The 21,698-nt window shown below is 38.5% G+C and overlaps 1 long non-coding RNA gene across 1 annotated transcript in view; it reads left to right on the top strand.

The window, feature by feature from the left end:
* The window catches only part of LOC131739424 (uncharacterized), a 39,644-nt gene extending 23,080 nt beyond the window's left edge, over positions 1-16,564 (top strand). The window contains exon 3 of the long non-coding RNA XR_009330522.1: positions 16,526-16,564. This is a non-coding gene — a long non-coding RNA (uncharacterized LOC131739424). The remainder of the gene's footprint in view (positions 1-16,525) is intronic.
* The last annotated feature ends 5,134 nt before the right edge of the window (positions 16,565-21,698 follow it).

Here is a 21,698-nt window from a genome sequence, read left to right as displayed (position 1 = left end):
TACGTGAAACAGACCTGTTTATATCCCGTGTACCAATCTATACACCAACATTAACATACGCACGCATACATACATACACAGAACACACAAATGCACACAGGGGCGGGGCACTTTGCCACACCCCTCCACAAAAAACGAAGAATGCACAATTTTCTCTGAAATAACTTGAAACTGACAAAAGTAATTGGCATCCACCATTATTTATTCCATAATTAATAGAAATCAGACTTTGCTTTTGATTTTTTATTCAACATAATATTGTAAATAAAAAAAAAAATGAAAATGGCATGGACAAAAATGATGGGGCCGCTAACCTAATATTTTGTTGCACAACCTTTAGAGGCAATCACTGCAATCAAACGTTTTCTGTAGCTCTCAATGAGACTTCTGCACCTGTTAACAGGTAGTTTGGCCCACTCTTCCTGAGCAAACTGCTCCAGCTGTCTCAGGTTTGATGGGTGCCTTCTCCAGACTGCAAGTTTCAGCTCTTTCCATAGATGTTCGATAGGATTCAGATCAGGACTTATAGAAGGCCACTTCAGAATAGTCCAATGTTTTGTTCTTATCCATTTTTGGGTGCTTTTAGCTGTGTGTTTTGGGTCATTATCCTGTTGGAGGACCCATGACCTGCGACTGAGACAGAGTTTTCTGACACTGGGCAGTACGTTTCGCTCCAGAATGCCTTGATAGTCTTGAGATTTCATTGTGCCCTGCACAGATTCAAGGCACCCTGTGCCAGGCGCAGCAGAGCAGCCCCAAAACATAACCGAGCCTCCTCCATGTTTCACTGTAGGTATGGTGTTCTTTTCTTTGAAAGCTTCATTTTTTCGTCTGTGAACATAGAGCTGATGTGACTTGCCAAAAAGCTCCAGTTTTGACTCATCTGTCCAAAGGACATTCTCCCAGAAGGATTGTGGCTTGTCAATATGCATTTTAGCAAATTCCAGTCTGGCTTTTTTATGTTTTTCTTTCAAAAGTGGAGTCCTCCTGGGTCTTCTTCCATGGAGCCCACTTTCACTCAAAAAGCAACGGATGGTGCGATCAGAAACTGACGTACCTTCACCTTGGAGTTCAGCTTGAATCTCTTTGGCAGTTATCCTTGGTTCTTTTTCTACCATTCGCACTGTTCACTCTGGGGTCGATTTTCCTCTTGCGGCCTACAGTTCCATGGACCTTAAACTTCTTAATAATATTTGCAACTGTTGTCACAGGAACATCAAGCTGTTTGGAGATGGTCTTGTAGCCTTTACCTTTACCATGCTTGTCTATTATTTTCTTTCTGATCTCCTCAGACAACTCTCTCCTTTGCTTTCTCTGGTCCATGTTCAGTGTGGTGCACACAATGATACCAAACAGCACAGTGACTACTTTTCTCCATTTAAATAGGCTGAATGACTGATTACAAGATTGGAGACATGTGTGATACTACTTAAAGAAACTAATTAGTTTGAAATATCACTATAATCCAATTATTTATTATCTTTTCTAAGGGGTACCAACAAATGTGTCCAGGCCATTTTAGAATATCTTTGTAGAATAAGCAATAATTCATCTCTTTTCACAGCTTCTTTGCTTTATTCTATGACATACCAAAGGCATGCAAGTATACATGATAAAATAGCTTTTAATTTCATCACTTTTCAGGAGGAATGAAGCATTATTTCAATGAGCTGTAAGGGTACCAACACATTTGAGCACATCTGTATATAAAGCAGGATTTGAGCCCTAACTAATCATACTTTCACTCCAACTACATAACCACTATGCTACACAAATTCACATCTTAACCCTTTCAACAGACTAGGCTACTATTTACATTTACCCTTTCCAAACGGCATTACATTGCCTCAATAAATGTTGAACAACTTTGCTATTCCCGTAATGTGTGTGTGTTATAAAGTGAAAAAAACACATTGGAAATGTGAAAAAAACGCCAAGTTATCAAATGTGCCCAGCCATTTATAGTAGAGATCTCAAAAACACAAGCCAAGTTTCAAGAAACCATTGGGGCAACCTTGCCCAGCACAAAGCAAATAGGCACAACTGTAAAACTGATGGGGGCCAAGGTTGCCCCAATTGTTTCTTCGTGCAACCTCAAGGACACTTGTGCCTAATGAAGGCATAGAGAGATCTACAATGTTAAGTCGGTGGAACCTGGTGAATGTATGCAGAGTAGCCAAGCTAGCCACATTACAAATATCAGTCAACGATGCTCCTCTAAAGAGGGCCCATGACATAGTCACTCCTCTGGTAGGACAGCAGAACACTGTCAGATTATTCCAGTAAAGTGTAATTTAATACAGCAATCAGTATATAATTATTATGTGGGTATGTATTTATTTGTTTATGTATTCACTGTTCTTTTTGTTTTACTCTTATCAGCTATTTTTTTTTGTTTTTTTCTTAAGCACGGTAATGAATAGGTTTCTTTGAAAATTCCTTTTCTAAAAAGGTTCACACTCCAGAACACATCGTCAACATGTGCCAACATTGATCTCTGTACCGGTTGCAGCTTCTCCTTTCTCGATCACTGCAGGTCAATGGAGCATAGACAGAGTAAAGGAACACACACTCTAACTAGCAGAAGCTTTTAAAATTAGAGACAGGTATGACACTAATTTATTTGTTAAGCAGATTACTTAGTTCCTTCTTGTTGTCTGTGTCTGTGTTATCTGTTCTTATCATCAGGGTCAGCAATGAATCAAGACAGCCAAGGTAAGCCTCAAGGTGCAGTGCAATCAGCCTTAAACAGCCACTCAAACATGTTGTTTCAAATCTAGTTCTGAGATGCCGGATGCTTCTTTCAGTGAAATCTGATCAGGAGTCATTTTTGCCTCAGGCCTCGTGGGCCTTCTGTTTGCCTGTTCCTTCTTTCTGCTTCCTGAAAGAATGGAACATAATGACCCATTTTTCAGTTTGGGGTTTCTGATACAATGTCAGGTACCTGGCTGTAACCAAACTCTGGGAACTCTTCTATCCACTGGGATTAACAGCATTTCTTTAAAAAACAAAAAAATCATCCTGTCCGTAGGGTTTCTACACCTGTCGGCTAATAAAAAAATTGAATTACTGGTACATTACAATTGGTGTTTAGAGAGACTTATTTCACTTCCAATAGAGCTTTGAATAAGTTATCTTTATTTTGTCTAACTGTCTACCTGCTTGGCTTATATCTGTTGGCATCAAATGAATCATTTCCTTAATCATTATCACAACCCCAATTGCTGCACATTCCAAAGGTATTCAATTACCTATTCATGTTTTTAAACTAAACTAAGCAAACATATTTAATACTAAGTAATTCTTAAATTACCACTTGGGTATTTCCATACTTTGAAAGGCTTGCCAAGCATGTAATTAAAATGCAAACAACTCCATTATGCCCTAAACCCATCTTCGCATCTTTTGTACATGTTTATTTGAAACATAAGCTATTTGTAAGATGGAAGCAGAATGACCTAAAGTGTGTAATTTCACTCAAGAAATGTTGGAAATCTGACATGGCTTTTATGACACCAGGTTAAATTAAATTTTCCCATTGATGAAATTTGTAACATGGTAATTACATGACAATAGCCTCAAAGCATTGGCAAATACACCTAGACTTTTATCTCACTACTAACTGTTTGTGTTGTGAATACAGTGCCAATCATTTCTTAGACAATAGAAATACACTTGGGTATTAATAGACAATCTGAATGAAATTCTCACTGGCATATCCTAACCCATTAGTCCTAATCTTAAACTACTTTACCAAGATTAATGTTAATTGGGGTCTGTGAAACCAGACATTTTAAGTGAATTGAAGAAAACATTTTAACTTGATTGTATTCTGAAATGCCCCACCTTACACAGGTGGGGAGACTTGGGAAGGCAATTTTGATGTTGAGATGTGCCATGCAGTCAGAAGTGAAACTCGGGCACAACAGTTACATACATTATGAATTATTTACTAGGATTAGTACTTATAGTACAACACCACCCCTCTAAAACTCCAGTAGCAGTTTTATTTTTGTAGGTGTGCACTGCTCCTATTACTGTCCACTGCTGGCAGTCCTGCTGCAATGTAATAAACTGAATTCATTTCTTGCCAGTTTAAAACATGCACACAAGCTTACCCAGCTGCACCGTAAGTGAGAAAAAATGACGAGAAGCATTTCTACACCCTTTAATGATGTAAGCGACATGTATTTATGCTTGGATGTATTAAAGATGCTCACTAAAAATGAAACATTAGTGGAGAATCAAAGATCATTGTTGATTTCAGGTGAAAATGAGTACATGCAATTCTTACAAACATTTGTGGTGCTATGCTCTTTTTGTTCAAAAGAAAATGTATGCAAATTATTTAAAGTGTTTACTTGAGAAATCAAATGGATGTGGTAACGCTGTACTTTTCTTCTTGGTAATTGGGTTTTAAAAGTTTACCCAGACTGCGGCAGAGATGGTTGCAGGGGTGACGCCAGACCAAGGAAATGAAACAATAACACAGAACATATGGGGCAAACTGAGGCGCAAGGGCGCTCAGCTTTTTATTAATTAAACAAAAAACAAACAGTTGAACAAAATATACAAAGAAAAGGGCACTCTGGCCAAAGTAAAATAAACACAAACTATACACTTTTAGTAAAACGAGTACCTGGGTTTGCTTTCTGGTAGCATTCACTCGCTCTTAACTCCTCTTAATTCTCAACTCCCCTAATGAGCTGGAGTGGGTCTTTTTATATTCTGTGCCTGGAGCCTTAATTGCCCATAAGAATGCTTCCAAAAAGACATGTTAATAGTTTATATTTATCAATTAACAAAATGCAAAGTGAGTGAACAGAAGAAAAATCTACATCAAATCAATATTTGGTGTGACCACCCTTTGCCTTCAAAACAGCATCAATTCTTCTAGGTACACTTGCACACAGTTTTTGAAGGAACTCGGCAGGTAGGTTGGCCCAAACATCTTGGAGAACTAACCACAGTTCTTCTGTGGATTTAGGCAGCCTCAGTTGCTTCTCTCTCTTCATGTAATCCCAGACAGACTCGATGATGTTGAGATCAGGGCTCTGTGGGGGCCATTCCATCACTTCCAGGACTCCTTGTTCTTCTTTACGCTGAAGATAGTTCTTAATGACTTTCGCTGTATGTTTGGGGTCGTTGTCATGCTGCAGAATAAATTTGGGGACAATCAGATGCCTCTCTGATGGTATTGCATGATGGATAAGTATCTGCCTGTACTTCTCAGCATTGAGGAGACCATTAATTCTGACCAAATCCCCAACTCCATTTGTAGAAATGCAGCCCCAAACTTGCAAGGAACCTCCACCATGCTTCACTGTTGCCTGCAGACACTCATTCGTGTACCGCTCTCCAGCCCTTCGGCAAACAAACTGCCTTCTGCTACCGCCAAATATTTCAGATTTTGACTCATCAGTCCAGAGCACCTGCTGCCATTTTTCTGCACCCCAGTTCCTGTGTTTTCGTGCATAGTTGAGTCGCTTGGCCTTGTTTCCACGTCGGAGGTATGGCTTTTTGGCCGCAAGTCTTCCAAGAAGGCCACTTCTGACCGACTTCTCCGGACAGTAGATGGGTGTACCAGGGTCCCACTGTTTTCTGCCAATTCTGAGCTGATAGCACTGCTGGACATCTTCTGATTGCGAAGGGAAGTAAGCATGATGTGACTTTCATCTGCTGCAGTAAGTTTCCTTGGCCGACCACTGCGTCTACGGTCCTCAACGTTGCCCGTTTCTTTGTGCTTCTTCAAAAGAGCTTAGACAGCACATCTGGAAACCCCTGTCTGCCTTGAAATTTCTGCCTGGGAGAGACCTTGCTGATGCAGTATAACTACCTTGTGTCTTGTTGCTGTGCTCAGTCTTGCCATGGTGTATGACTTTTGACAGTAAACTGTCTTCAGCAACCTCACCTTGTTAGCTGAGTTTGGCTGTTCCTCACCCAGTTTTATTCCTCCTACACAGCTGTTTCTGTTTCAGTTAATGATTGTGTTTCAACCTACATATTGAATTGATGATCATTAGCACCTGTTTGGTATGATTGTTTAATCATACACCTGACTATATGCCTAAAAAAATCCCTGACTTTGTGCAAGTGTACCTAGAAGAAGTGATGTTGTTTTGAAGACAAAGGGGGGTCACACCAAATATGGATTTGATTTAGATTTTTCTTCTGTTCACTCACTTTGCATTTAGTTAATTGATAAATATAATCTATTAACATGTCTATTTTTGAAAGCATTCTTACTTTACAGCATTTTTTCACACCTGCCCAGAACTTTTGCACAGTACTGTGCATATAATAAATTTGTATCCACAAGGGGTGGGCATCCCGTCACAAGGCTTATTACAGGTTTGAATCACAAAGTATTACATATACTTTTAACCTTTTAGACTACTACTGTTTGTTGTTTCCATAACATGTTAACTCTTCGTTTTCCAGATAGAACCTCATAACTGTATAAATGTGTTTATGCAACAAGTGACTAATTTAGAGTGTGGGGTGGTATATCATTTATAATTATTGTGTGCAGGTGTGTGTTCTTTTGCTTATATTGTTATTATTAAGAGATTTTTTAATTTTGTTATGTGATTTATTTTGATTAATGTATTGTTTGAATATGTGTGCGTAGTGTTTATTTTTTTCTTTGTTTCACTAATCACTAAAGAAGGAAGCTGGTAGTCAACGAGGTGCAAAAGCAGGAGGAGAGGATGAGGTGTATAAAGGCCATTTCCCAGGCCAAACAGGGAGAATGGATGAGATGGGAGAGTGTGGAACAACGCAAGATTGGCTGGCAAGACCTATGGTCAATGGAACAGAGCAGGATCAGTTTCCTCATCAGGTCAACATATGATGTTCTCCCATCACCACAGAACCTAAACCTCTGGGTAGGAGAGGATCCCTCATGTCCTTTGTGTTCATCACCTGCAACATTAAGGCACATTTTGACAGGATGTAAGGTGGCTCTTAGCCAAGGACGGTCGGCCATGCTTTTTGAACTCCAGCAAGAGAATTGTAGAGGTATGACACAGGCCTGGTTTTTGGGATGGAACCACATAACAGTCTCACGTTTTGATTGGTCCTTGTCTGTCACAGGAATATGACGTCAACATGAGTGGGAAAGCTGGAGGCATTTTTAACATTAACAGAGAGAGAGAGAGAGAGAGAGAGAGAGAGAGAGAGAGAGAGAGAGAGAGATCTGCTTTCCAGAACCTTTCAATTAAAATATAATGTGGTATTTTGCTGTACTAATATAACCAACTATGGGTGATTAATACTTTATATAGCTAAGTCATCTCTGACAGAACATAGACTTTTTATGTCTTACTGAAACCTGGCATAAACAGAACGACTGGTTTTGGCTAAACCAGCTTGCTATTTCAGGCTACGGTCTTCTGGAAAAGGCTCATGCTTCAGGTCGTGGTGGCGGGTTGGCTGTTGTGTATCGACTTGCTTATAATGTTACAACTGTTGTTCTCCCTGCCTTTATTACATTTGAATGTCTAGCCTTTAAATTAGTCTGCTGTACTTGTGGTGGTGGTTCTGGTTTACCATCCCCCAAAACATAATACTTCATTTCTGAATGAGCTGTCTGAGCTTTTAATGTTTTTACGTTCGAATTATGATTAGATCCTGTTATCAGGAGATTTTAATATTCATGTTGATTCTCAATCCTGTTCTCTGTCAAGAGAGTTTCTGTCTCTTCTGGACTGTTTAGGGTTCACACAACATGTAAATGTCCCTTCTCACAATGGTGGTAATATTCTTGATTTAGTTATTACTACACGCCTGTCAGTTACTAATCTCCAAGCTCTCTATTTAACAATTTCTGATCATTTGGCCATTTTGTTTAATTTTGATTTACCAGTGCCTGCAGGAAAAGTTAAGTGCACTGTTAAATTTCGCAATGTTAATTCTATTAATCCAATCGCCTTTGCTGACAGTTTGTTTCTACTCCATTTTACGACGATCCGACTCGGGTTCTGGCAGATATGATGTGCAATGTGCTTGATATCCTGGCCCCTGAGAAAACAAGTTTGGTTTCCTATACCCAGTGTTCTCCATGGTATAATGATCAGTTACGCTCCATGGAAACTGCAGAGTGTAGACTTGAACGCAGGTGGAGGGATACTGGCCTAACTGTTCACTTTGAAATATGGAGTGAGCATAAAACTATATAGGAATGCTCTAAACTCAGCCAGATTGCTTTTTTTATTCTAATCTCATTAGAGAGGGCTCTGCTAATCACAGGCATCTCTTCTCGACAATAAATTCCATGCTACAACCTAAACGTGTTTCTGTATCTACTGGTTCTAGGGAGCAATGTGATAGGTTTCTTGACTATTTTCTAACTAAAATCGATAACATCATACAGGAACAGTTTCTGCCCCGCTTGCCGTTCTGCCCCCTAATATATTGGCTTTTAACGGTACCTGTTTGTTCTGTTTTGCTGTGGTTACTTCTTCAAGGCTGGCTGAAATAATCACTAAAATGAAGCCTACCACTTGCTCCCTAGATCCAGTCCCTACAACACTCATTGTGTCACATTTTTCAGTTCTCAGCCTGGTGGTGACTGGCATAATCAATGAGTCACTGAGTTCTGGAGTAGTTCCACCAGCATTTAAAATATGCCGTTGTGACTCTTTTGATAAAAAAACAAACCTTGATGCAGATATTCTTTGTAATTATAAGCCCATCTCTAATCTGCGCTTCCTGTCTAAAATCCTAGAACGCGTAGTGGCTCAGCAGCTACAGAGTCATCTATCGGAATGCGATATTTATTAACCTTTGCAGTCAGGTTTTAGATCAAGACACAGCCCTTGTTAAGGATGTTAATGATCTCTTCATGGTCGCTGACTCGGGTACACTGACCATTTTGGTCCTATTAGAGCTTAGTGCTGCATTCGATACCGTAAACCACGCCATTCTAATTAACCGCTTGGAATGTTGTGTGGGTATTACTGGCATTGTCTTACAGTGGTTCCGATCATACTTGTCAGATCGTAGGCAGTGTGTTTCTATGGGAGGCTATACATCTGACCCTAGCCCGGTATCTACAGGTGTGCCACAGGGCTCTATTTTAGGACCCTTACTTTTTAATATCTATATGCTGCCACTTGGACAGATCACACGTCGTCATGGTGTGAGTTTTCACTCATATGCAGATGACACACAATTCTATTTTCAGACTACATCTGACACAAGGTGGCGGTTTTGGCTCTTGATAATTGTCTGACTGAGATTAAAACTTAGATGCAGCAAAACTTTCTACAATTAAATAGCGATACAACCGAAGTAATGCTACTTGGCTCTCCTCCTTAGCATAGTGATTGATGGGCCTGAAGTTAATCTAGCTCTGTAGTTAGGAATCTTGGTGTGGTCTTTAACCCTAGCCTTACTTTCGAGTCACATATCTGCAATTTCACCAAGGTATCCTTTTTTTCACCTTTGTAACATTGCTCATCTGCGCCCCATGCTGTCTGTGCCTGATGCAGAAAGGCTAGTTCATGCCTTTTGTTTCTTCCCGGGTCGATAATTGCAACGCGTTGTTTGCGGGTGTCTCCAAGGCTCCTATTTGAACCGCTGCTTGCATTTTAACTGGCACTAAACTGGGTGCCCATATTACACCAGCTCTTGCATCTTTACACTGGTTGCCGGTTGAGAGCAGGATTGATTTTAAAATACTGTTGTTAACCTATAAGGCTCTGAACGGTTTAGCCCCATGTTACATTGCTGAATTGCTTACACGTTACACACCCGTACGTAATCTACGTTCTTCATCCTCCGGTTTATTGGCAATACACAAAACTAAGCTTCACTCCATGGGCAATAAGCCTTTTTGCCGCTATGCACCCAAACTTTCGAACAACCTTTCAGGGATGCTAAGACCGGTGATGCTTTTAAAAAACAGTTAAAGACATACTTTTACGTTCAGGCATTTTATCATGATTTGGTTTTTGATTTTTGTAATTTCTTTTTATATTACGTATACTCTTAATATGCTGTATGTATATATAGTTCTATGTGTTTTTGGGGTTTGTACAGCGCTTTGAGATGCGTGCATTTAGGCGCTTTATAAAATAAAGATTATTATTTTTATATATATATAATTCTAGTCAAAACAGATATAAGAAAATGTAGACTGAAACCAAGTGAATCAGAAGCTTAACCACAATTAGTGTGACGGTTAAACCTTTATTACTGTCATTTCAGTGCATTGACCTCTAATTGTTACTGTCCTAGAAAGAAGAATAGAGTAGTCTCCGTGTATAGGAACACCTCCTAAGAGAACACTTTGCCTAAGGGAACACCCTTGTGGTGTAATGGATTTTTTCCATTGTAAATGCTCTGGCTAAAGGAACAGGAACTTTGCTTAACAGAACACCTTCTTGGCACCGAATGAATTCACAATGGATACAGTGCTGTTTTGTAAAAAAGCGACTTGCCATCGCGAGAGTGTTTTGAGGGACACTGATTGGTTTATTAAATCTTTCCAAACCGCCATCATATCATTGAATTTTTTGTATTCTGATTTCCACAAGTGCACCTCATTGCCATAAAATGCATGTAAACAAACAGAAAAATGCGCCGCTGTTTCTCTTGCTACACAAAGTTGGAAATTGTTGAAGCTCTTGAATAAAACCTGAATCAGAATGGTGTTTCCCATTCTGGTGAGTTGCTTCACCATAATAATGTGCATGTCTTGCATATTGCTGCTGCATTTTATAACATGTGCAGGGGTGCTAATTCAGTTTGACAGTTAGTTTATTAATGTTGTTAACCCTAAGTAATGGCCATTATTTTTGCCTCTGCCATTGTGATGCACCAAAACACACCCGCCAGCTAATTTCATAGTATTATTTGTTTATTTAGCAAGCGCCTTTATCCAAGGTGACTTACAGAGACTAGGGTGTGTCAACTATGAATCAGCTGCAGAGTCATTTACAACGTCTCACCCAAAAGATGGAGCACAAGGAGGTTAAGTGACTTGCTCAGGGTCACACAATGAGTCAGTGGCTGAGCTGGGATTTGAACCAGGTTACAAGCCCTTTTCTTTAACCACTAGACGGCACAGTAACATATACTTGCCTATTTTTTGCTTTTACTTATTCAGTTCATTTCATGTTGATGCACATGCGTCATGACACATAATACATATGTATTTATTTATGTATTGATTCATGATTCAGGAGGCAGTGTGGTCCAGTGGTTAAAGTCCAGGGCTTGTAATCAGAAGGTCACCGGTTAAAATCCCACCTCTGCCACTGACAGTCACCAGTTCAAATCCCACCACTGACAGTCAACAGTTCAAAACCCACCTCTGCCACTGACTGACTCACTGTGTTACCCAGAGCAAGTCACTTAACCTCCCTGTGCTCCATCCTGTGAATGAGATATAATGCACAGTTCACAGCCTACCTCTGCAAAACACTTTGTGATGGTGGTCCACTATGAAGGCGCTATATTAAAATAAAGGCTAATGACCAAATGTCTCACATTTGTGCATTGTAAATCTTCAGCATGGCATTTTGTGTCACAACCAAAGTGTGATTTTCTATAGAAAAACCCAAGGTCCTAAATGCTTTAAAACAGAATGTTATTTTTCATCAAACTACTACATATTTGGAGTACAATATCCCTCAACACCATTGTGAATTGTTTTATACTCAAATTTACCAGAATGTTTGTTGTTCTGCATAAGTGGATCACAATATTGTTCAGTACCATGTTGAACTAGTTGAAATTGCTCAATTGTGCATTACTGTAAGCTCATTCATGATTCTTTTCTTAATGGAAAATGTGTATGCAGAAATGCATATATTCTTTGACATTAATGATTATTTTGTTAATTGACAATTTACATGCAGGAATAAATACATTCTTCGATGATATCATTTACCAATATGTTGACATTTACCGGTAAAATTTAAGATTGACCAGATTCTGACTTTAACTGTAACACATATAAAAGGAAATTACTTTTCTTTTTTTTAATATATATATATATATATATATATATATATATATATATATATATATATATATATATATATATAAGAGACCACCTTAACCTAGTTGGGCCTGCTTTGTTACAGCTCAGCAGTTTTTTGACAACAATGCTCTTTGGTTTTGTATAGAATCACGCATGAACTGCCACATTATTTTTGCTCCATGGATTTGCTCAAGTTTGCTCAAGGTCTGTAGCAATGAAAGTGGCTTATTATCGCCTACTGAACTAGTTGTCTGCACATGTACAGTCCAGTAATTGCTGCCATTAAACAAGTAGATGGAATTGGAGATGACACACAACCATTATTAGAAAATCAAGTGCTATTTTTGCAATTATGTAAGTTTGGTTGAGCAAGGCGAACCAGCCTTGTGATTCCTTAAAGTGAGTTCATAGCAAACAATGGTACTTTTACAAGTTCCACACAATGGTTTTAATCAGAATGAGTTGAATTAGGAAGTCCTTTTTTATAATAAGCCAATACAAACTATGCAGATGATGGTTAAATTTTATGAAATCTGTCTCCCATAGCTTTTCACAATAGTATAATTAAACAATAAGAAAAAAAAATGGAAATGTGGAAGCCTATAATTACTATTCAGCAATGATAAAATGTCCCAAAAGGAGAATAAATTAAACATAAATGAATTTGAAATGTATTTGAGGGGGGAAATCAGCTCAACCATGGTTATAAAAACAAAAATCCTACTGGAGGAAAAAAATATATATTTTAGGTTTTATATTAAAATACTCCCTGCTAGTCTAAAAATCAGATGTAAATTACAGCAGCACATACCACAACTTAATTATACAAATAAATGGTTTAACAAACAAGCTCTTTATTAGCAATCAGAAGTACACAGAAGGGCTTAAGAAAGGACACACAACTGCATATTCCTACTGCTAAAAGAATAAACTGAGCAGACTCACTGAGCTGAAATGAAGCATTATGAGCAATCGCCTACCTTCAAACAGCCTGACATTAATTTGATGTGGCAGCTGAGAGCAGCTCCATACAACTTTCTCAGCCTCCCTAAGTAATTTGTGACCATCTCACATGGGTAGCTGGGAAGCACTACTACCAGCCAAGCAGAGTTCAATCCATTGCAAGATTGTTCTGAACTTTGAAGCATGTGAACCTCTCCTCAGAACTTTCTCTCTCACACCTAGAGTATGCCACAAGCCCCCAAATTTGCACTTTGATCACTGTTCACTGTGTTCAGTTTACCTTTCACATTGCCCAGTCAGATGTATTTGAACTGAACAGTATCTGGGCTTGTCTTTTAAAACATGCACATGCTCAGTTTTGGAGTTGCTATCCGTGCACTTTAAGTAAGCAAACTATTTTGGTGCTCTTATTTCCTGCATTTGGAGGGTTGTCATGTTCTGTGGTATAGATTAAATAGCAACGTATTTATGGACAGGGGGAACTCTGTGTTTAGCTGCTTCAGAAAGCAATTTTATTTCCCTGGAGGCAAAAAGGTCTGTAATTATTTGCTTTTAACTACAATTACAAGGAGAAATCTGACTTGTAAAAACATTCACAGGAACTGTTGTATGGGGTTTATTCATACCTATTTGGGATATTTACCTCACTCTGTTTCACTTCTGTCAAAGGAAATACTCATTGTGGTGCTTTTGGGGAGAGAGCATAGTTCTCACAGAATACAAATAACTTAAACAACCTAGTAGTGTTATTTTTATCTACCAGTCCCTCTGCCTATTTGTGTTGTATTATGATATAACTCACGTGCCCTTATTTCATTGACTATACAATCTTTTAAAACACTTTTCATGTTTGACTATAGTGTCCTCAATTTTGATCTCAGCTTTCTGTTTTTAGCAAGTCTGCTTGAAATACCGGTAGTGGTTTGAGAAAAACGATCTTTGAATAACAAGACAAACAAAACAATTGTTTTTAATATTTAATATTGTTAGTCCATTATTTATCAATAGATAGAAGTACAGGTGTTTGGGGGGGGGGGGGGTTGCTCGCAATAACCTGGCCGATTTATTCATTTGAAAGAAGGCAGGGAGAGTTATGGAACGACTGTCCCTTCACACAGTCATGTATCATCTTAGATTCCTCTGTTCAAACTCAATTTGAAACTACACATGTTTTAGTAAAGTGTCATTCTGTAAAAAAAAACTGCACAAGCTTGTCAGACTTTATCACTCTTAGGAAGCCAACTGCCTCCTAGTGACAGTCAATTTTGCTGTATGAATCAATTTGTCTCCACTGACGGAAAATAATTGCAAAGCAAACAGATTACCTACACCACACTGAAGGCACTTCACTCCAGGGACACTGGCTGTAGCATCAGCAGGCTTCAACATAAAGGCTTTACTGCCATTATGCCTTCCTCCAAAAAAGATCTCTTGCCTGGAAACTAAACCAAGAATAAATTAGAAAAAATGTATATACATTTGCATTATTACCGTACTGTATATTCACTGTGGTTTTTTTCAGATCTCAAAGCATATTGCCTTTGTTTAGCGTGGTATTGTATTTTATGTAAAGTTAGTTTTCTCTAAAATAAAGAAATACTTCCTCAAGTGAAGTGACCCCGATCAGTAGTAATACAAATCTAATTAATTAAAGAAGGCATTTGTCAAATTGTCATAGCTGGGTGTGCTGAGTTAGTGCTGTACTTTATTGATACTGGTTAATGGTAACCACTCCATATTACAGGGTGTTCCATATGGGTCCTAACTCAGTAGTAGGCAACGTCAGGCCTAGAGGGCCAATCCACCACCTGTGTAACATTTTTGCTGCCAAGCTACAGAGAACCCTCCTCTGCTTCTGTTCCATGGTGAAAATGAAAACTTTATATTGCTCAATTAGGTTTTACAACCACATAACATTAAATGATTTATATAATCTAAAAGAAAATACTTTGGTCCAGCGATAAAATATAGATTTCAGACAGACTGTCAGAAAGCTGCAGCAACTGAGTTTTTGACAGCGTTGCAAGAAACAGCACCATCAAGTCCCATTAGCTAAAAAAAAGTATACGATATTTTAAGGATGATGCTTTCTAAAATGTTTTTTATACACGGATACAGGGTCTACTTACTGTTATTCATGGTCTCTATGGTGACTCACTGAGGACATGAACAAAATAAAAATGTGTTCTGTCGAGATCCTGAGATAATTTATCTTGTAATCTCAGCATAACAGTTTGAAATGTCAAGATCCTGAGATAATTTATCTTGTGATCTCGACGTAACACATTTCTATGTATTTATTAATTTTTTTCCACTGTCCTTACTTAATGGGATTGCAGTTACCTTCAACAATCATTTGCACTGTGCGGCACCTTATTTTGTTGGTGGTAAGCCAAAACATACTGTGTAATTACACAACTTTTCAGTCCCTAATTTCAGAGCCGATCAGCTGTGTACAGGAAGCAAAGGGATTATATACAATTTATACAGGGTTATAATATAAGTGGCAGGCTACCCTTTGTGTTGCCACATACAGTAGATACTGCATTGTATTTACTCAACACCAGCAAGGTATTCAATGCAGCAGCAATAATATACCAGTAATGTACAAAGGTGTCTTAAATCTAATGGCAAAGAATAACCAGGGCCTTCTTCACCCTATTTGTTAGTAATGCTCTTGCAATTAATGAATGTAATTTGCTCTTGTAGCCCACTAAGAGCGTGTAGCCCACTAAGAGGCTCCTTTATTGTTCATGAATTTTAATGTGACAGCGCCTTATTTTACTTTTGCTTCTAACTTTTATTTACTGTACTTTTTATTCTAACTTAGCTGCAGTCCCTGCCCTAAATGAGTTGAGTGCTGTGGGAGTGCTCTTTTTTTCTGTCTGCAGTGAGAAAAGACCCAAAGCAGATGGTTCAGGTGTCAAAGTCTCTTCTAACCAACCTGACCCCCCATGAACAGTGGATAGCTGGAGATTAGTACACCAGGAGAACTCATTTTCAGAAATATACACAGAGAAATAAAAAAGCTTCTAAGTTTGCATAATAGTGGAACTTCTACAGTTCAGTCTGAGTTTATATTAAAGGGTACGATGGACACAAATTATACGATTGAACGACAATATGATAACCCTTAATGATCATGACAGTGCCATTCCACAATGTGTTCCCAATTGGAATATTCTAAGCTTATTACTCGAAAGCGAGTGTGACAGGAGTGAAAGGGGTCCCTCTTGTAATTCGCCCTCCCGACTACTGGCAGCGCTGTGTAGGAAGGACCGAGACAGAGGAGAAAGGCTGAGTCATGGTTGGGGCAGAAGCCGCAGTGGTGGTGGCCATCTTAACTTGGGGCAGGACCTCATGGTCGAGCCACATTATTGCAATCAGCTGTGCTGCGCTCAACGATTGGCTGAGGTGTGGCAGTGCACTGGTTGTAAAGGTGGTGCTCGGCACTATTTAGGCTCTGGGGTTCTGCCATTCGGCCTCCCTATCCTGAACTGAGACGGTTGTGCTGTGTGAGCTCTGTGAGTATTTTTTTATTTTTTATTTGTTTGTTGTGTTTGTACCCAGACTGAGGATTCTCAGGCCGTCTGCCTCCAAGCTTGGACTTTCCCCTCCGTGATCCTTGGCATCTCCAGGAAGTCACTTTTCTGTTCTGTGTGGATTATTGTTTTCATTGCAAGCCTCTGCTTACCATAGCTGGTAACAGAGCCAGTTGTTTGTTTTTTGTTTGTTTGTTTGTTTGTTTGTTTCACTGCAACTGTGTGGAAACCCACTGCTCAGGACTTTGTATTTCTTTTGTGTGCTGTAAATAAAATCCAACCCCAACTACGTGCTTCCTGTCTCCTTCACTTCTGGGTCATGTCACTTCCTCCCATAACCCACCACAGGGAGATACATACATAATGCTACAAGTATAACAAACAGCATATAGCTGTGATGAAAATGTTGGTCTCACGTTTTGATGTATACACTGCCGGCCTCTTTATTAAGATATGTCTACCCAATTGGATTTGGATTTAAATAATAACAACAACTTGAAACAAACCATGCAGCTGCTTCACAATAACTTAAGACCCTGAATGCATCTCGGGCAGGCAGCAAGTATAGCTACAAAGTTGTGTGGGGTGATGCGCTGTACCGGGGCTCATGGTGGTGGTCTGTCGCTGTAAAGGTGTCCTGTGGTGATGGGGTTGCTCTGTATTAGGTCATGTGGTGGTGGGGTTGCGCTGTACTGTGTCACGTGATGGTGTGGTTGCACTGTACTGGGTCACGCGGTGATGGGGTTGCGCTGTACTGGGTCACGCGGTGATGGGGATGCGCTGTACTGGGTCACGCGGTGATGGGGTTGCGCTGTACTGGGTCACGCAGTGATGGGGATGCGCTGTACTGGGTCACATGGTGATGCGGTGGTGGGGTTGTGCTGTACTGGGTCACGCGGTGATGGACGCGTGGTGGTGGTTTTCACGGTAATAGATGCGCTGTAGGGTCTGGATACGCGCTAGGTTGCCATTTAAAATGTGGAAGTAGCATATACTACTAACACAAGTTATGTGTTATCAACAAACATCATATTTAATGTGGCACTTACCAGGCCTTAAACAGAGTACATCAGACAAAGATCAGACAATGTCCCTCCTAAATACAAAAAGACTAATGTTGTGCTGAATTTTAAGTGGGCTGTAATTTGTGATTTACTGTCCTTATTTCAGGATTTTACATTTGCACACCCATAAATGACATAATTTATCTTGATACTGATTACTGGGGAAAACAATCCCTATTTCTAATTCTAATTGATATCAGTGTAAAAGTTGTCATTTTGGAATCTATCTTATTTATTCAAATCCAACGACAGAATGACTTGGTATATTCAAATTTACAGGTTATGCTGCATTGCTAAGGATATTTGAAATTTATCTAAAGTAAGCCTTTCTCTTAAAGCAGCTATTTACAACAATAATGTTTTAAACACTTTCTTTTTAATACATTGTACTTGCTATAGAAACATGTGTTTATTTCACTCACAAGTATGGCAGTAAACAACCCACTCGCCCCATTCAGGGTCTTGTCCATAATTTAGCCATCCTTGGAATGACGTCAATACTCTGTGTATTCTATGTCAGTCCCTTACTGTCAGTTACTGAATAGAACCTCTACATAAACCGCATGGTAACCTAACATATTGTACAGTCAGTTTAAAATAATATTTCTTATTGGATTTTAACACCGTAAATAAATAGTTTAACTAACTGTAATCAATTAAGGCAAATGATTGTCATCAATTAGCATGTGTTCAAGATGTCTTTATAACTCTTCTAGTGTCGCTGAACAATGATTGTCATCAATTAGCATGTGTTCAAGATGTCCTTATAACTCTTCTAGTGTCGCTGAACAAGCCATCAGACGTTTCTGCAAAGTGGAGATTAAGGCAGGAAGCTGTGTAGTTAAATGACACACTCACGGTTCATAAAGCATAGCTAACTGATCTAGAGAAAAATGACATCGGAGCCTAGAGGTATGCATTAATAGATGCTGTAAATGAAAAAAAGAGATTAAAAGGAATACCTTACTCTGCTGGCAAGGAAAGTTAATATGCAATTAGGTTTAAAGCCCCCTTATTATATACAAAACAATTTGAATTTTAATAAGATACTAATGTAAACGCAACCTTTTTTTTATTTTGACCTCTTGTTTTTTTGTATCATGTAATGAAGCATTGTGGAGTTTCCCTTAGGAATGCAATGGCATAATATATTTTGATGTCTATATGCAATCATTTCAGTATGATACACATAAAATGCATATGGGCAAATTCTACTGTATAATCAATAAATATTGAATTGCCTCTTGTAACAAATCTGGGCTGCAAGTTCCTAACATATAGCTTTCACTAGCCCAACCAAGCCAGAACTCGTTTAAAGGTTAGTCACCGTTACCATCATCGCAATCTCCAGACATATGATAGTCTCCACTATATCCCTTGTCTTCAGGGATCCCCTGCCAGGATGATTATTCTGCAGGTACAGTACAATAAACACAGAACTACTTCATTTGGCCTTTGGCATCGCTGCCATTATTTTATTTTGGGGTGAAGGTGTTAATGTTATTTGTATTTAATATAATGCACAAATGAGACAAGTGTGACTTGGCAGCAGTTTCACATACAGCAGAGTCATACAAAAATGAAACAATGATTCCTTTGTCAAAGAAAATGCGAACATATAAACATTACTTCACAATTCTATAATTCACAGACTCCGTTCATTCAGTTAGGCTGCGTTCACAGTCAATTGTACATTTTTGTCCCACACCACAAAAATGTAATTTCTGGGAAATCTTTTATGTCAACTGATAAAGCTTGTCTACAGCAATTTCTGTGGCATCGATGATCCGTGTTTTTTTTTTTTTTTTTTTTGGAAGAAGTGTCTGTTAGATTAGGACAGGCAGACAAAAGTTAATCTGTTATTCATGGAGGACATTCAAATCTCAGTTCAAAGTTAAGTGTTTTTGTCTCATGGAACAAATGGTAAACCACATGTTGCCTAGCCAAGTTTGAAGTACAGCATTAATTGTAGACAAGCATTGATTGATGATTTTATATGAAGGACATTTTGTCAGCTATCAATTGGCATAAATATTTACAGTTTTCCAGAAATGTATTTTTACAGCTTAGTGTTGACACTGACCGATTAGCTCCTGATCTTGCTGCCTGGATCTAAGGTAAATAGGTCTCCCATTGGTTCATTTCAAGGATATTTGAATGCTTGTTTAGTTGCTATGACGAGACTGCTTTCTAACGGAATGCTAGTGGACTGAGTGGATGGAATGCAGGCACATTGGATGAAAAACAGATCAAACAAGTCCTGGTACCCAGTACCGGCATTAAAATAAGTCCTGGTACCCAGTACCGGCATTAAAATAAGTCCTGGTACCCAGTACCGGCATTAAAATAAGTCCTGGTACCCAGTACCGGCATTAAAATAAGACCCGGTACGGAGTACTGGTGAGTACCGGCAGAATTTCACCCCTGGATTTGCACATTAAAAGACATCCCTGCTAGATAGCACACTAAATTAAATTTTCTAGCCCTGTTCAGTTCCTTTTGACTAACGACTGAACAAGACATTTTTGACTCAATTCAGTTGATGTGATTTTGGCGCCTCCATATGGATACTAAGTTGTATTCATAGTGACCATAGATAGGTAGAAGAGATACTAAAGTAAAGTGGAATACTTTTTTTAACATATGAATCCAAAAACAAAGAAAAAATAAATGAGGCATGAGTGTAATTTATGAAAAATGTAACAAAAAAAAAAAAAATGAATACAATACTTCTGCAGTATATGATGTTATTCTACAAAAATGTTCTCTTTGCTTCAGAAATAATAAACTAGGCGTATATTAGTTTCAGAAAGAATCCTAGCATCTGCTCTTGTTCATCTACAAAGCTTCCTTTATTAACTTCATATTTGGAGGTAATCTTGATACGCCCGGCTGATGCTCATTTAGCCAAACTGTTCATCTGAAATGATTCCCCAAGGACAAACTGGCAAGCTTGTTCACCACAGAAACCTTGCTTGCTGTGGGATAAAAAGTAATATTGATATCAGTATACACATTACAACAAAGCATAGGTTCCATAGCGCACATGTAACGTGGAATTCTGTAAGAAACTAGATGGTAACTTTACAAGTAAAGTTGTGGGGCTTGCTTTAGTTTTTTAAAAGTATTTTGTGGTAGTGGAAGAAGTTTAAAAAGTTTTACTTTTTAAAGCAAAGCAGTTACATACAGTCAAAGTTAAATTTATTAAAATAATGGGTCTGATTACTTTGATAGACTCCTATATCAACCTTATTACTTTGGACTGTGGGGCAGTTAGATCACACATTTCATCAGACACGTACACTTTGATTGGTAGAAGATATTTTTGAACTGATTTCAGATTTGAATAGCAGAGAAGTAGAGGAAGATTTCATACACTCTAATTTTTTGTCTAACTTGTTGGGAAAGAGGTCAAAGTAGCTGATTTGTGTCAAAAGTCACACTGTTTACTCATTGTCTCATGCTTAGAATGACAATTAATTCAACAGTGGGAAGTAGCCTACTGAAAGACGTTGATGCGGTTACTAAAACAGCTGTACCTCTTGATTGGTAGACACCATTGCTGTTTTGATATTTGAATAGCTGAGAAGTAGAGGAAGATTTCATTTGCTCTAAGTATTTGTCTAACTTGTTGGGAAAGTGGTCAAAACGGCAGTTATTTCTAAAAGTTCACAGAAAACGTAGTTGGTGCGGTTACTAAAACAGGTGTACCTCTTGATTGGTAAAAGTTATTTCTGTTTTGATTTCATATTTGAATAGCAGAGAAGTAGAGGAAGATGTCATATCCTCTAACTTTTTGTCTAGCTTGTAGGGAAAGTGGTCAAAATTTCAGTTGTTTATAAAAAGTTAGAGAACATTTAGTTGGTACGGTTACTAAAACAGGCGTACCTCTTGATTGGTAAAAGTTATTTCTGTTTTGATTTCATATTTGAATAGTAGGGAAGTAGAGGAAGATGTCATACTCTAACTTTTTGTCTAGCTTGTTGGGAAAGTGGTCAAAGTAGCTGATTTGTGTCAAAAGTTATATTGTTTACAGTAAATAGAATGTTGAAAGTCTGGGAGTTTTTAAACAATGGCGAGCTTTAGAATGTTGGAAAAAGTCCCATTAAAGTGATTGAAGATAGACAAAAAAGGACA

Source organism: Acipenser ruthenus, chromosome 1 (assembly GCF_902713425.1).
Source record: "Acipenser ruthenus chromosome 1, fAciRut3.2 maternal haplotype, whole genome shotgun sequence".
Lineage (NCBI taxonomy): Eukaryota > Metazoa > Chordata > Actinopteri > Acipenseriformes > Acipenseridae > Acipenser > Acipenser ruthenus.
This window is presented reverse-complemented; position numbering and strand designations above follow the sequence as displayed.